Here is a 12,674-nt window from a genome sequence, read left to right as displayed (position 1 = left end):
CGGGCCCCCGCAATCTAGGGGCCCCGCCAGGTATGCCGTATGCAGCTAGCCCATGCCATGGCACGGTACGCAGCCTCCGGTAACAGGCCATCAGCATTGATTTTGTCTATGCAAAACATTCAGCTAACAGGCACGTTGCGTGCTTAGGTATCCCACAATCGCGAGAATCCCGGTTCCTACTACGGGAGAATTGCGAGTTGCCAGTTTTGTTTTTGTTTTCTTTCCATCACGAGTCGCATATCTTGTTCTTTGCTACGATCCCTAATTCCCCACTACCCTAGTAAATTCGGCTGAGCCCCGATCGTTAGTTGCAGCCTCGCCGACGCTGGACGGTTTCAACCAGGGCCATGACTGCCGCAGTACGCCGACAAACTACGCTCCTCTGTCCCTAGGCGCTCAAGCACATGGACATCGTTGAGTGCGTCCCGCAGACGCCAGCACGCATCGCACCATTGCCGCACCGAGAGTTCGTCAACGCCGATCTGACAGATATGAGGTATATCACGTTTCACGTAACCATTTTCCTATATGCATACTGTTAATTAAACACTCCAATTTACATGATGCATACCTTACACTGTTCAACCTTTTGATGCAAAATAAAATAAAAACCCTATCCCTTTTCTTAAAACAAGTATGCTAGCCCTTTGTTATCATCTGGTCTACAAAGTATGCTTCTGGTAGAAAAAATAAAGGAAAAGGAACAACGTGTGGTGGTAGAATCACAGAGAGGAGCTATTGATTTCTATTTTCAAAAGTAATATTGGATCATTTGCCTTATTGGTGCTTCGACGAACCCAAATGAAGGAAGCGGAACCAACTAATAATGGGAATTCTGAATCTTAACAACAAGGAAATATTGACATCAACATCGACAATGACAATATATACATTTTTCTGCGGGAAAATAGTGTATACATCAGTGATAAAAAAAATTACCGGTAAGAATGTGTCCATAGATTTTGCTTATTATTATTATGACGTTTATATCAGGGGGCCTCGAGTTTTTGTTTCGCCCCGGGCCCCTGAAATTTCAGGACCGGCCCTGCGGCCATGGCTGCTGCCTCTTCCTCCTGAGGTGCCGGCCGTCACCAAGTTGTGGGCGACGATGTAGGGCTCGGCGCCGTAGTTGTGGGCGCAGGGGTCCGGGAGAGGGACACCACGTCCCTGAGGTTGCCTCTGAAGTTGAGGTCGGACCTGCTCCTGACGGCGCTGATCTCGGTCAGCAGGTCCAGCTTGGCGATCTTCTCCAGCAGCGCGTCGGCCGTCGGGGTTCTTCGACGGGTCGGTGTTGGTCTGGGGGATGCGGCGGGTTGCTGCAGCTTCGGAGAATGCATAGTTCAGTTAGAATGTTGTGTTGTCAGTTCCACTCATGAAAACGAAATTCGGGGCCTGTGCTCCTTTGGGTTTCCTGAAAAAAGATAAAAGAAAGTTCGGTTAGGATTGTTGAGATCCAATTTTCTTCTGAATGGAAGTTTAGGAACCCGGAGTCTGAAGAAACGTTGCTTCAGACTAAGAAGTTAGTTTGCTTCTTACAGTTACAAGACTTCATTTCAAGCGATGGTGATAAGCTTTCATGTTGACCGACATCAGTGCGATCTTTGTAGTTTGTCGCAGGGTTCGATCTCTGTTAATTATTCATATATGTGATCTGGGGTCTTGGTATATAGTGTTGAAGCCGGCGATTTAGCATCCTGCTTCCTAATACTTGTTACTGTCCTTCTGCCGATCCATTGTTAGTTAGTACTGTTATGGAGCATCCGAGGGTGCTAGCCTGTAACCATACTGATTTTTATGGTGATAAGATGACCTTTTTCAACTAGTTTGTTTACTCTGTTTTCAGGACAAAGGCAGCAGGTGCTCTACTGACCTCATTAAGATAAAGGGTAGCAGCTTCAGTATTTGTCGAAAATTCTTTCTCTTGTTAATTGGTCGTGTCCCTGTGTATATATATCTAGTGACTGTATGTCTAATTGTCTTCAATTCATGGGTTATCATGACCTGAATTTGTCAATCACGTGTGAATAAAATTAATGGAGAAGGGATTCATTCTTCTTCAGACCCTGTTTCTTTCTTTCTGATTGAGTGAATGGATAATGGTGTGGATGTGCCTTTCTGAATGAATGTGCACTTTTAAAATCAAATGCTTACCCATGCACAAGGTGCAGCATTAATATGAATTAAACTACTCTTTTTTTGGTTCACATGTACTCTCATGACCAAATGACAAGCAGTTTTGCATATAATAAAGATGCAGATCTTTCAAAGTGCAGGGGCTGGAGGAATTTGACATGATTTCAAATAGTGCAGTAGCAAGCATGGAAGCAGTCACACAAGCTTAACCTTTTTTTTCTGTACTTGTGTAGTACAGGGATTTGGCTTTCGTCCCAAAAAAAGGAATTTCGGCTGAAATTCGCACTGCTCGTGGGCCCGGTATTAGTACTAACCGGTCCAAAATTTCGGCCTTTTTTGAATGTTCAGCAGCGATGCTTGTCCATCATTGCTGCATCTGCGTGGCGGTGCTCGGAGCATGGCTGCTGTTAAGCGTGGTGCATTTTTTCATATAATGGACTTGTTCTCGAGCGTTGAAACCTCAACTCTTCATAAGTTATGATGATGACCATTCTGTAGCTTAGCATACATAATTTTGCCTACAAACTTTTGCTTTTGTGTTGTCACTCTCATAAGACCTGGAGTACTAGAACATAGGTTGGCCTATTTAAGCTTTGTCACTCTCATTTTGCGTTTGTTTAATAATCAGGTTCCCAGGAAACCAGAGAAGCAAGATTAAACAATCTGGACAAACTTTTGGTCGTTCAAAAACTGGACGATGATGACATCATTAAGAGCAATTCTTCTGCATGACAACATTATTCTCAACGTTGCTTGGGCTGTAATAATATAACTGACTGTGAGCTATTGCACAAGTCATGTGTTCCATTATGTTTGTTGCAAAATTATGGTGTTGCTGTGAAAGATCATGGATGAGATATTTTTTATTCCAAGTCATGCTGTTATGAGAAATCATGTTGTTACTGTGATATACTTGATATTGTTGTGATGAGATATTGGTCCGAAGTCATGCCAAATTATGTTGTTGCTCTGAAGAAATGTGGAAGATTATTCCCCTGTAGCAAGTTTCATGAGGTCATATTTTTTGTTAGGTGACCTTTACAATTCTGTAGCAAGCTCTTAATATGATGTTGTTTTCTTGTAAAGATTGCATTTTTAGATGTTTGCACTATCTTATCTAAATTTGGCAATCCCTGCCTACCAAATAAGTTTTTCATACGAAGGGAATTGTAGTTAGAGGGGTTTGGGGGTTTCAGGGGGATTTGAGAGGATTGGGTGGAAGGAGGGGATTCACCAAATCCCCTCAAATCCCCACCACCCCAAACCTCTCAAATCCACTTCTACCAAATGAGGCCTTAAGGGAAACTATAAGCGAGCTACAAGAACCAGTTCACCGCAACCAAGTTCAGCACAACAAACTAAAGGTACTAGCAGTTTTGTGTAGTTGTGCAGGCATGGCAGCAGGTGGGGAGCCGCACCGACACAGTATGACCGGCTGGCACGAGCTCTTCATCCCCGTGTTGGGTGCGGTCATAGGAGGATTGGGCTACCTCCTCGCATGGTTCAAGAGAAGTACTGGCATACAAGAGGAAGAACGTGCAGAAGACGAGACCATGCGGTCCCTGGAGAATGAGAAAAGACAGCTCTAGGAGAAGGCCAAGGACTATCATGCGAGGCATGAGCAGGATCAGGTTGCTGTGGTCATTGATCGACTCCGAGATGAAATCCACCTTGCAGTGGCGTAGCTTGTCATCCGTAATGGGGGTACTACCTGTCTACCTTCATGCTCCCTTTTCAACTACATTCTCTCATGTTAGGCCCAATATGATAGCATGACAAAGACTTAACAGGTTATCAACCAAGATCATTTCCCCACTGATAAAGAGCAAGGAAACAAGTTTCAAGCAATAACACCTTGCGTCCATTTCCCCCTACAAACATATACATCTCACAAAGATAATATTCATGATTTGCCTAAGAAGTTAAGTTGGTATTTACCAGGCTAAGCCTTTCATGAGATAGACAATGACAGGCTCCAGGGTTGTCAACTTTATGCAGTATCCCCACAAAGGGATAGATGGTACAAGGACCGGTCTAGTGCCACATTTTCAAATGAAAAGAACTCTTGGGTACAGAGGCAAAAAGAAGATACCCAAAATAATGAAGCCTTTCAGCTAGGATGCATAACTATATTTTAAGTGCCTTCAAGTGCCTATTCAAATGAAGAAGCAGAAAGAAAGCCATATTTAGCTTCCCTTTGTAGAAAATATTGGTACCCTGAACATTTCTTGGAAAAAAAGTCCATTTTACTACCCTGAATAAAGTTGGCCATTCACATAACCCCCTGATCTTTATTTCTGCTCCCTTCACCCCCTAAACAATCCCATACCGGACAAAATCAGTCCCAGGAGATGGTTTGACTCGACGGGCTGCTGATGTGGCAATGGTCAATGGCAGTTTTGACCAGCGGGCGGGCCTCCCTCATCATATGGAAAACCAACATTTAAAGAAAATTTCGTGGAAACCATATTTGAAAGTTTCAAAAAAATCTAAAAAAATATGTTATGTCAAGAGGGTGATGTTTTATTGTCATGCAAAATTTCAAGTTGAAACACATTAAGAAATGTGGGCTATGAAAAAAAACAAATTCAGCCCTGAATAGTGGCATTACTGTTCAGCATTGTTCAATGATGATTTTGTTATTTCCATAACTCATATCCCATAATGTGTTTGAACTTGGAATTTTGCATGGCAATAGAACATCACCCTCTTCACATCTCGTATTTTTTTGAAACTTCAGAACATCTTTTTTGCATGGTTTTCACCGTTTTCCACCAAATTTTGGTTTTCGTATGATATTCTACCATGTCCGATCCCCCTTGGCCTTGGGTTTGCGCCTACGCAATGTGCACTCAAGATTGCTGTCGGCTGCCAAGTTGATCTACCGCCCACGCCGTGGCCTCGTCACGGAGTCGTGCCACTCGAAGGCGCAGCTCGGAGTCGACGCTTGGATCGCCGTGGTGCACCGAATTTTCACCTAATTTTGATTTTTTTACCAGATGAATCTGAGGATCGTCGGGTATTTGTAGCTATAAAAAACTAAGTGAGTGGAATTTCATAAATTGATTTTTATTATCTAATCTAACTAAGAGACCGATCTAATCTTGGACTGATCGGGTGTTGCGCCCCCAGGCCTAGGGGAGTGGCTTAATCCCTCGAGGACGGCGCGCAGCAGAAGTGATGGAACTACCTTGGATCAACATCGTGAAACCAACCGCTCTAATACCATGTAGAACTATTGAACCCCTAATATTCTTACTGTATTGATCTGACCCTCGGGGTGTGTACATAGGAGTACAAGACTAGTCATTATTGGTTTAAATCAATTCTATCTCTATCTCTCCATCTCTAAGGAACACGTTTATACTTATAAGAGCCACAACTCGTAAATTCCGCACCCAAACGCCCGCGGGTGCGTCCGGACGCGTCCGCGGGCAGTGCCCGGACAGTTGCCATTTTGTCCGCCCCATGACCACAAATCTCAAATGTCCTAACACTATTTCATACAAACACATGTAAACTATGTAGATCATGCGAGATAGCATAAAACATAGCATTTCGGACAAAGGACATCCACAAAGTTCAAGCAAAGGAACGTCGGAGTTCAAATTTTACCTAAATAGAACATAAAAAACTTAGAATAAAAACATACGAGTGGGGGTTGGCCGGAGGTCACCACTCCCTCACCGGCCGCTTCCTCTTTGGGTCTCGGCGGTTGTCTGCAGCATACGAATCCGCGGCGGGTCGTCGGGGTCGGAGGACGAGGATGAGCCGAGGAAGCCCGCTATGCGGCGGGCAGCGCGGTTCTGCTCCGCCGCGAGCAGGGAAGCTCTCTCTGCTGTCAGTTCCTTCTGTTGTGCCACCTTCACTGATTCCTCGAGCGTCCGACGGAGAGCCGACTTACGCGTTCTTGCGACGGCGCGCGGGAATCGGTCTCCACCGAGGTGTTGGCGGGTGCTCGCGGTGGTGGAAGGGACGGAGGGGAGATTGGGTGGAAGGGGAGGAAACGGAGGGGAGATTGGGTGGAAGGGAGGAAACGGAGGGGAGCGAGAGGGCAAGAGGAGTGAAGCGGAGTGGGGTTTGGACTAGGTTTCTTGTTCGGATATGCTTTTTGTGGAAATGGTGATGGGGACGGCGTGGGACATAGCGGGAAGGTCCGACGTGGCGGCGATGTCTGGGCGCATCCGGGTCTCCCCATATCTGCCCCACGTATGGGCTGGATACGGGGGTTGCCGGACAGCCCGGGCGTTTGGGCCGGATATGGGGAGTCCATGATGCGGAGCATCCTTCCATCATCCCCATGGACTCTACACCAACACATCAAGCCCCACGTGGACCCGTGACAAGAGCTAGAGCACGCGCAATGGAAACCAAGGTGAACTCATTCCTACTTGATATGCATATGGACATAAACGGAACTTGGTTGGTACCTCACCAAAATACTCTATGCCTCATTAGGTATGAAGAGGAACACCCTCAAGAAGCTCAGGAGCATCACCAAGGAGTAGGAGGACCACCCCAAGGTCACACGGAGCAAGATGGAGCACCACACCAGCAGCACTGGAAGTCCCAGGCGACCCCGTGCGCACGGGCCCCCGAGACCCCGTGTCCACGGGCTACACAGAGAGCTACGGCTGTAGCACCCCGTGCGCACGGGCGTGTACCGTGCACACGGGACCCCCGTGCGCACGGGCCCAACTTACCCCGTGCGCAGCCCTAAAGGATGGCCAGCTGATGTGGGCTGCTGGGCCTCCACTTCGCATCCACTTCATCTCCTACCTCCCCAAGCCTATATAATTCGTACCTAGGGTCATGTTTAGGGCTAGCAAACTATTAGATGAGATATTTGTGAGCTTTGCTCCTTTACCACCTCCATTGGAGATCAAGGCCTCTTAGGAGAGGATCCACTTGTGGATTTCAAGACCTCCATCTTGGAGAAGACTACCATCATCAAGATCTCATCTCCTAGGAGTGGGAAGAACTCTACCATTGTATCTTTCCTTTGATTGTGTTTGTGACTTGTGGATCTTGTGTTGCTACTCTAGTGGATGTGTAATTGGGTATTGTTGGAATGATTTCCTCTTTGTGATTTCTTGGTGTTCATCCTTTTCCCCCTCCAAGTGTGTAAAGATCCATCTTAGGGTTTCACCCTACAACAGTCCGGTTGGGTGGCCATTTCTCGTCCGGATAGTGACCGGGCAGCCCGCCCGGGTGTTTGGGACGGAAATGGGGGTCCAGTTGTAGATGCTCGACACCCTTGATATAAGAACAGTAAAGCCACATTTTTTTCATTCCATTTCTAAGGAAGAATATTGTACCCCCACGTTGAAACTGACTGGAAAACAGTGAGGTATTGCGCATACAGAAGGTTCCCACATTTATTTGATGAGGACACGACGCATCAAATGTAAAAAGAACAAAAAAGGTGTTGGTGAACATCTTAAACTTCTTATGTCATGCTTCTCCAAACGCTTGCAAATTTTGACTAATGTTTCAACGGCTTAGGACACTTTTAAGCTCTTAGGGCGGAAAAGAAGATGAGTGCAGAGATTCTTCAGGCTCGAAAAATTACTCCCTCCGTCCCATAATGTGTAGTGTCAAAAAACGTTTTACATTATGGGACAGAGGGAGTAATATCTTTTGTCAGAAGCAGCAGGGGAGATCCAAGCAGTGTATATTTATCTTGATAATGGCAAAATATTCACAATAAAAGGAGGGCCAGAAATGTACAAGCAACTATTTACAAGGAGTCTGGCCGAGCCAATGTAAAAGGGCAGTCAAAGAAGGGATGACCGCCCGTTTTAGAGGTGCCAATGTTACAAAGGGCACAACTATTGAAGTATGGCGTTCCGAACATCTCTTGAGAGTGGTGAAAAGTTGTTCAGGACTTATCAATTCTACCTATCAACTGAAGCTGGTCCTCTAACTGGGGTGCTCTTTAAATCAACTACTAAGTGTTTCCTTCTATATTGAAGGGCCAAGTAAGGAATTTCTTCAAAATGTTCAATTTCGCAATGTGCTCATCCAATTTTACTACCCCTACAATATGCTTAATTACAGACGAATAGTCAGAACCCAGCTTGAAGAAACATGAATGTGTTTAGTGTGGAATGGGGGAGTTGCAGAGAACTTCTGGTCAATGGAGTTCATTACCTACCAGAAATCCTTTAAAAACTTAAGCCAGCCAATGGTGGAGGTTGCAGAGAGCTTCGTCTTTTTTTACAGGGCTGCAGTCGTTTAGAATAGATTTTTTTTAGGTACTGTGCCTTCTAAACTACAGCTAGAAACGATTTCAACTGAACAAACATATCTATATCTGCATTCATGGCATGCACAGGTGCACGCATTGGCCTGTTTACTGGCCGGAAGTTAATGGCCTGCACCAATGAGCTATGGTCTTGCATTTTTTTTTCCCAATCCATAGCAAAATAGCGGTTTAGTTCCATATTTCACCCAGAATCAATATTGTTTTGACAGCATGCATTCAAATATAGTGACATAAAACTGAAGCATCGTGAAATGGACAGATGGCAGCGATTCAAGAATGCTCATGCTGATGCAAAAGAAGAGAGATGAGTTGATCACCAGTAATCTTCACAGGAACACCTCCCTTCCGCAAAATGGTGGAACCTGGAGTTATCTCTAACAATAATATCCCTGCTTTCAACCTTAGAAATGAACTTCAGTGCAGAATGACAGTCTACACAGATACGCAAATTCTTCTTCACAATGATTGGTTTTGTAGCAGGCATGCTTATCAAAGCAAAAGCTACGGCAATCCGCTCACTGTGATAACGCAGAATCCTCTCCTTTGCAGTATCTTCCAAATTAGATGGTAAGGAACGTGTGTCTGGGACGTAACCTTCCTCCTTTATCCTCTCATAGAGTTCCTCAAGTTTTTGATATATCTTCTTCTGCTGTGGATGACCAATCTTCGGATGAAAAACAATGAGTTTTGTTATTAGCATCGACCCAGCTAAAACCAGGAAGCTTCTTAATCCTGCTATCCCTCATCAGCTTCCTGATTGCCTTCATATCCTCCCATTGGCCTAGTGATGCATAGATCCCAGAAAGGGATACGTGAACACCACTGTTATCTGGCTCAAGCTCCATTATGTTTTGTGCCGCAAACTCACCCAGCTCCTTGTTTCCTCGCATCCGGCAAGCTCCAAGCAAGGAGCACCAACCATAGACACTGGGTTTGATAGGCATCTCGTGTATAAATTTCTCTGCTTCAGCTAGTCTCCCAGCTCGACCATACATATCAATGATACATGAATAGTGCTCATCCTTAGCCTCAATACCATGGGCATTCTTCATGGTGTTAAAATATTTCAGTCCATCATCCACTAACCCAGCATGACTGCATGCTGTAAGCAGGCTGACAAATGTAATGTGATTTGGCCTGATACCACTTGAGGTCATCCTATCGAAAGCTTGGATAGCTTCCCTACCATGACCATGTTGTGCAAATACATTGATTACCGCATTCCAAGCAATATCAGTATGGTGTTCAACCTCATTAAATAACTGAACGGACAAACTAACAAGGCCACATTTACCATACATATCCATAAGGGTGGAACTGACAAAGGAGTCACTGATAATATTTGTCTTGATCACGTGAGCATGGAACTGAGCGCCTTGTTCAAGCAGAGCCTGCGTGGCACATCCCTTGATCATGCTTGAGAAAGTAAATTCATTGGGTTCAACTCCTCGCCTCCGCAGTTCAAGAAATATTCGAAGGGCCTCCTCGACATTATCAGTCTCGACGTAGCCATCAATCAGCGAGGTGGCTGACACAACATTCCAACCTCCAGGGTCAATCTTCACAACACAAGCAGCATTCTCCATGTCCGCAGCCTTAGCGTACATGTCAGTGAGCGCATTCCTCACAGCAACCTCCAGTTCGAACCCTGCCTTCACTACAGCAGAGTGGATAGTTCGGCCAAGCCATCCATCCTTGAGCCCTCCCGATGCACTCAAAACACTGCAGTACACATGCTGGTCAGTTCCAACTAGCCCCTCTCGTTTCATGTCCCGGAAAGCTAGAGCGGCCTTCTCAAGGCTTCCGTTCTTCGCATACCCATCGATCATGGCAGTCCATGCAACAGTATCCTTGTGCGGCATTTGATCAAACACCCTGCAGGCATCAGCCAAGAGCCCGGACTTGGAGTACATATCCGCGAGGTTACTCGCGATGAATAGCTCTCTGTCGAAACCGAGCCTGACGCCGACACAGTGCAGCTGCGCGCCGGGGCCCGGGGCGGCGAGGGCGGCCGCGGAGCGCGCGGCGCTGGAGAGCGCGAACTGCGTGGGCGCGAGTCCCGCGCGGCGCATGGACGCGAACGCGGCGAGCGCGTCGCGGTGCATGGAGTTCTGGGCGAGGCCGGAGATGAGAGTGGTCCAGGAGACGAGGTTGGGTCGGGGCATGGCGCGGAAGAGGCGGAGCGCGGAGCGGACGTCGGCGCAGTGGGAGTACATGGTGATGAGGTGGTTGGTGAGGAAGGCAGACGCGGCGGCGGCGCCGGAGAGCGCGAAGCGCGCATGGAGGCGGCGGGCGAGGCGGAGGTCGCCGGCGCGGCCGCATGACTGGAGTTGGGCGGCGAGGCGGAGTAAGGTGTTGGTGTCCGGTGGGCGGGAGAGCTTGCCGCGGAATTTCCCCATGCGGGTTTGATGGGCCCCAATGGTGGTGTCCTAATTTATGGAGTACAACTTGCATTGAATATATTCTTCAAAAAAACTTGTGTTGAATGATACTTCCTCTGTCTCAAAATATAAGAACATTTTTAAAATACATTAGTGTCAAAAATGTTTTTATATTATGAGACGGAGGGAGTATTTTGATGCTAGAACTTGTAAAACTAGATAATACTTTCCACGTTGCTGCAAAACATGTAAATTCTACTTTTCGTAAGCTGCTTGGAAGGAGCACATTATAATACTTGATGAAAAGTCAATATCAAATAAAGATTCTGACGGTACATTGATGGGACTTGGACTTAGCACTGATATGACATACTCCCTCCGTCCCAAAATATATATATTTTGGGACGGAGGGAGTAGTTATGTGTTTTTGTCCACGATAGTCATGCTAGCTTTTGTAAGAGCATTGAAACAATTGAAGTTTGTCACGGGTATTTTTAGTTTAGACTATATATGTTCAAAAAAGGGCATTTAAATTCACTTGTACCCAAATGTAAAATCTTGTAGAGTTAACCCTATTGAATTAGAGAATAAAATATGGCCATATGAATTAGAGATTGCTTTCCGCTATTGTGTGCTCCGAAGTCAAAGGAAATAATCACACAAAATCTGGAGAACTCACCATCCAAATATTGCAATACTATGTTCAACAACAAACTGTAATGATAACACATGTTTTGGGGGTTTGACAAACAAATTGGTGCACTGCTATTTGGAATTTAGCTGCCTTTTTTTCACAACCCACAAATGAATACATACTTTCCACAAAAATGAAATGAATGCATATTTAACTAAAACTATAACATGTATTATTTTGCTTAGAAAATGTACAGTGCTAGAAGTACCACATATGATTATTTGAGAATGAGAAATGATAGGAAAGAAAAAGCACACCAGAAAGTTGGGAATGAAGCCACCCAGAGAGAGGCATGCGCAGCCACATGATATCATTTAAACAGACAAATGAATCATCAATATATAGCTGAGCTATTTACCTCTTAAAGCTGCAAAAGGAAGCGTGATTTGAAACCTACATAATCTGCCGACTCAAATACTTATCTGATTTATTCTATATAAATCAGTTATTAGAAATCATAACCAGTGGAACATGGTATGTATTCTAATCCAGTTAGCCCATCTATGACTATGATGACAACATGGGGCTAGCACTCCTGCTATGTACTTGGGATGTGTTTGACACTCTTGGAGAAAATGTTGCTGCACCTTGAAATTGAAATGAGATAAGAGTAGACTCGAAAAATAGAAAGGACAAGGGATATACCAACACAACACAACTGGAAAGGAGATCTTCATGTTAATTTTATTAGGTATGAGCTGCAATGGAACCTTCACAAATGCAACGAAATAATAAAGCAATATGCAAAAAAAAGTATAATCTTGATCTCATTTTTTTAACCATCACTCTGCAAAAATAAAAGTTAATACACTAAATCATGGAGATATAAACATTTTAACTCGAAATTCTTCAAATATTTCGGTTCATAACCATTTAACCACTTCATCAAGGTTACCAACATGATGTGGAAACTGCGATATCTCCAGGCGAAGGCAAGGCCATGACAGCAAGGCAATATGTAGTGCATGTGGGGTGATTTTAGCAGTCACATGCTCCCAGGAGAACAAACCCAGGAGAACATATATCTGTATTGTGTAACGCAGTAGGCCCACGCACGCGGTGCGGCAGTAGTAGGGCACGGCGCCATGGCATGTATGGCCAGCAGCAGCAGGGCATGGCCGGCAGCGCACGGCCAGCACGTCCATGGCCAACAGTAGCAGGGCACGGCCGGCAGCAATACGACACGACCAGCCGCGTG

The 12,674-nt window shown here is 45.4% G+C and overlaps 1 pseudogene; it reads right to left on the bottom strand.

Annotated features, from left to right (window-relative positions):
* Window positions 1–8,580: 8,580 nt before the first annotated feature.
* Window positions 8,581–10,800, bottom strand: LOC119333893 (annotated as a pseudogene).
* Between the last annotated feature and the right edge of the window lie 1,874 nt (window positions 10,801–12,674).

The sequence above is a fragment of the Triticum dicoccoides genome, chromosome 1B, assembly GCF_002162155.2.
Source record: "Triticum dicoccoides isolate Atlit2015 ecotype Zavitan chromosome 1B, WEW_v2.0, whole genome shotgun sequence".
Classification (NCBI taxonomy): domain Eukaryota; kingdom Viridiplantae; phylum Streptophyta; class Magnoliopsida; order Poales; family Poaceae; genus Triticum; species Triticum dicoccoides.
The sequence above is the reverse complement of the archived record's forward strand: the minus strand, read 5'-3'. Positions and strand labels throughout refer to the sequence as shown.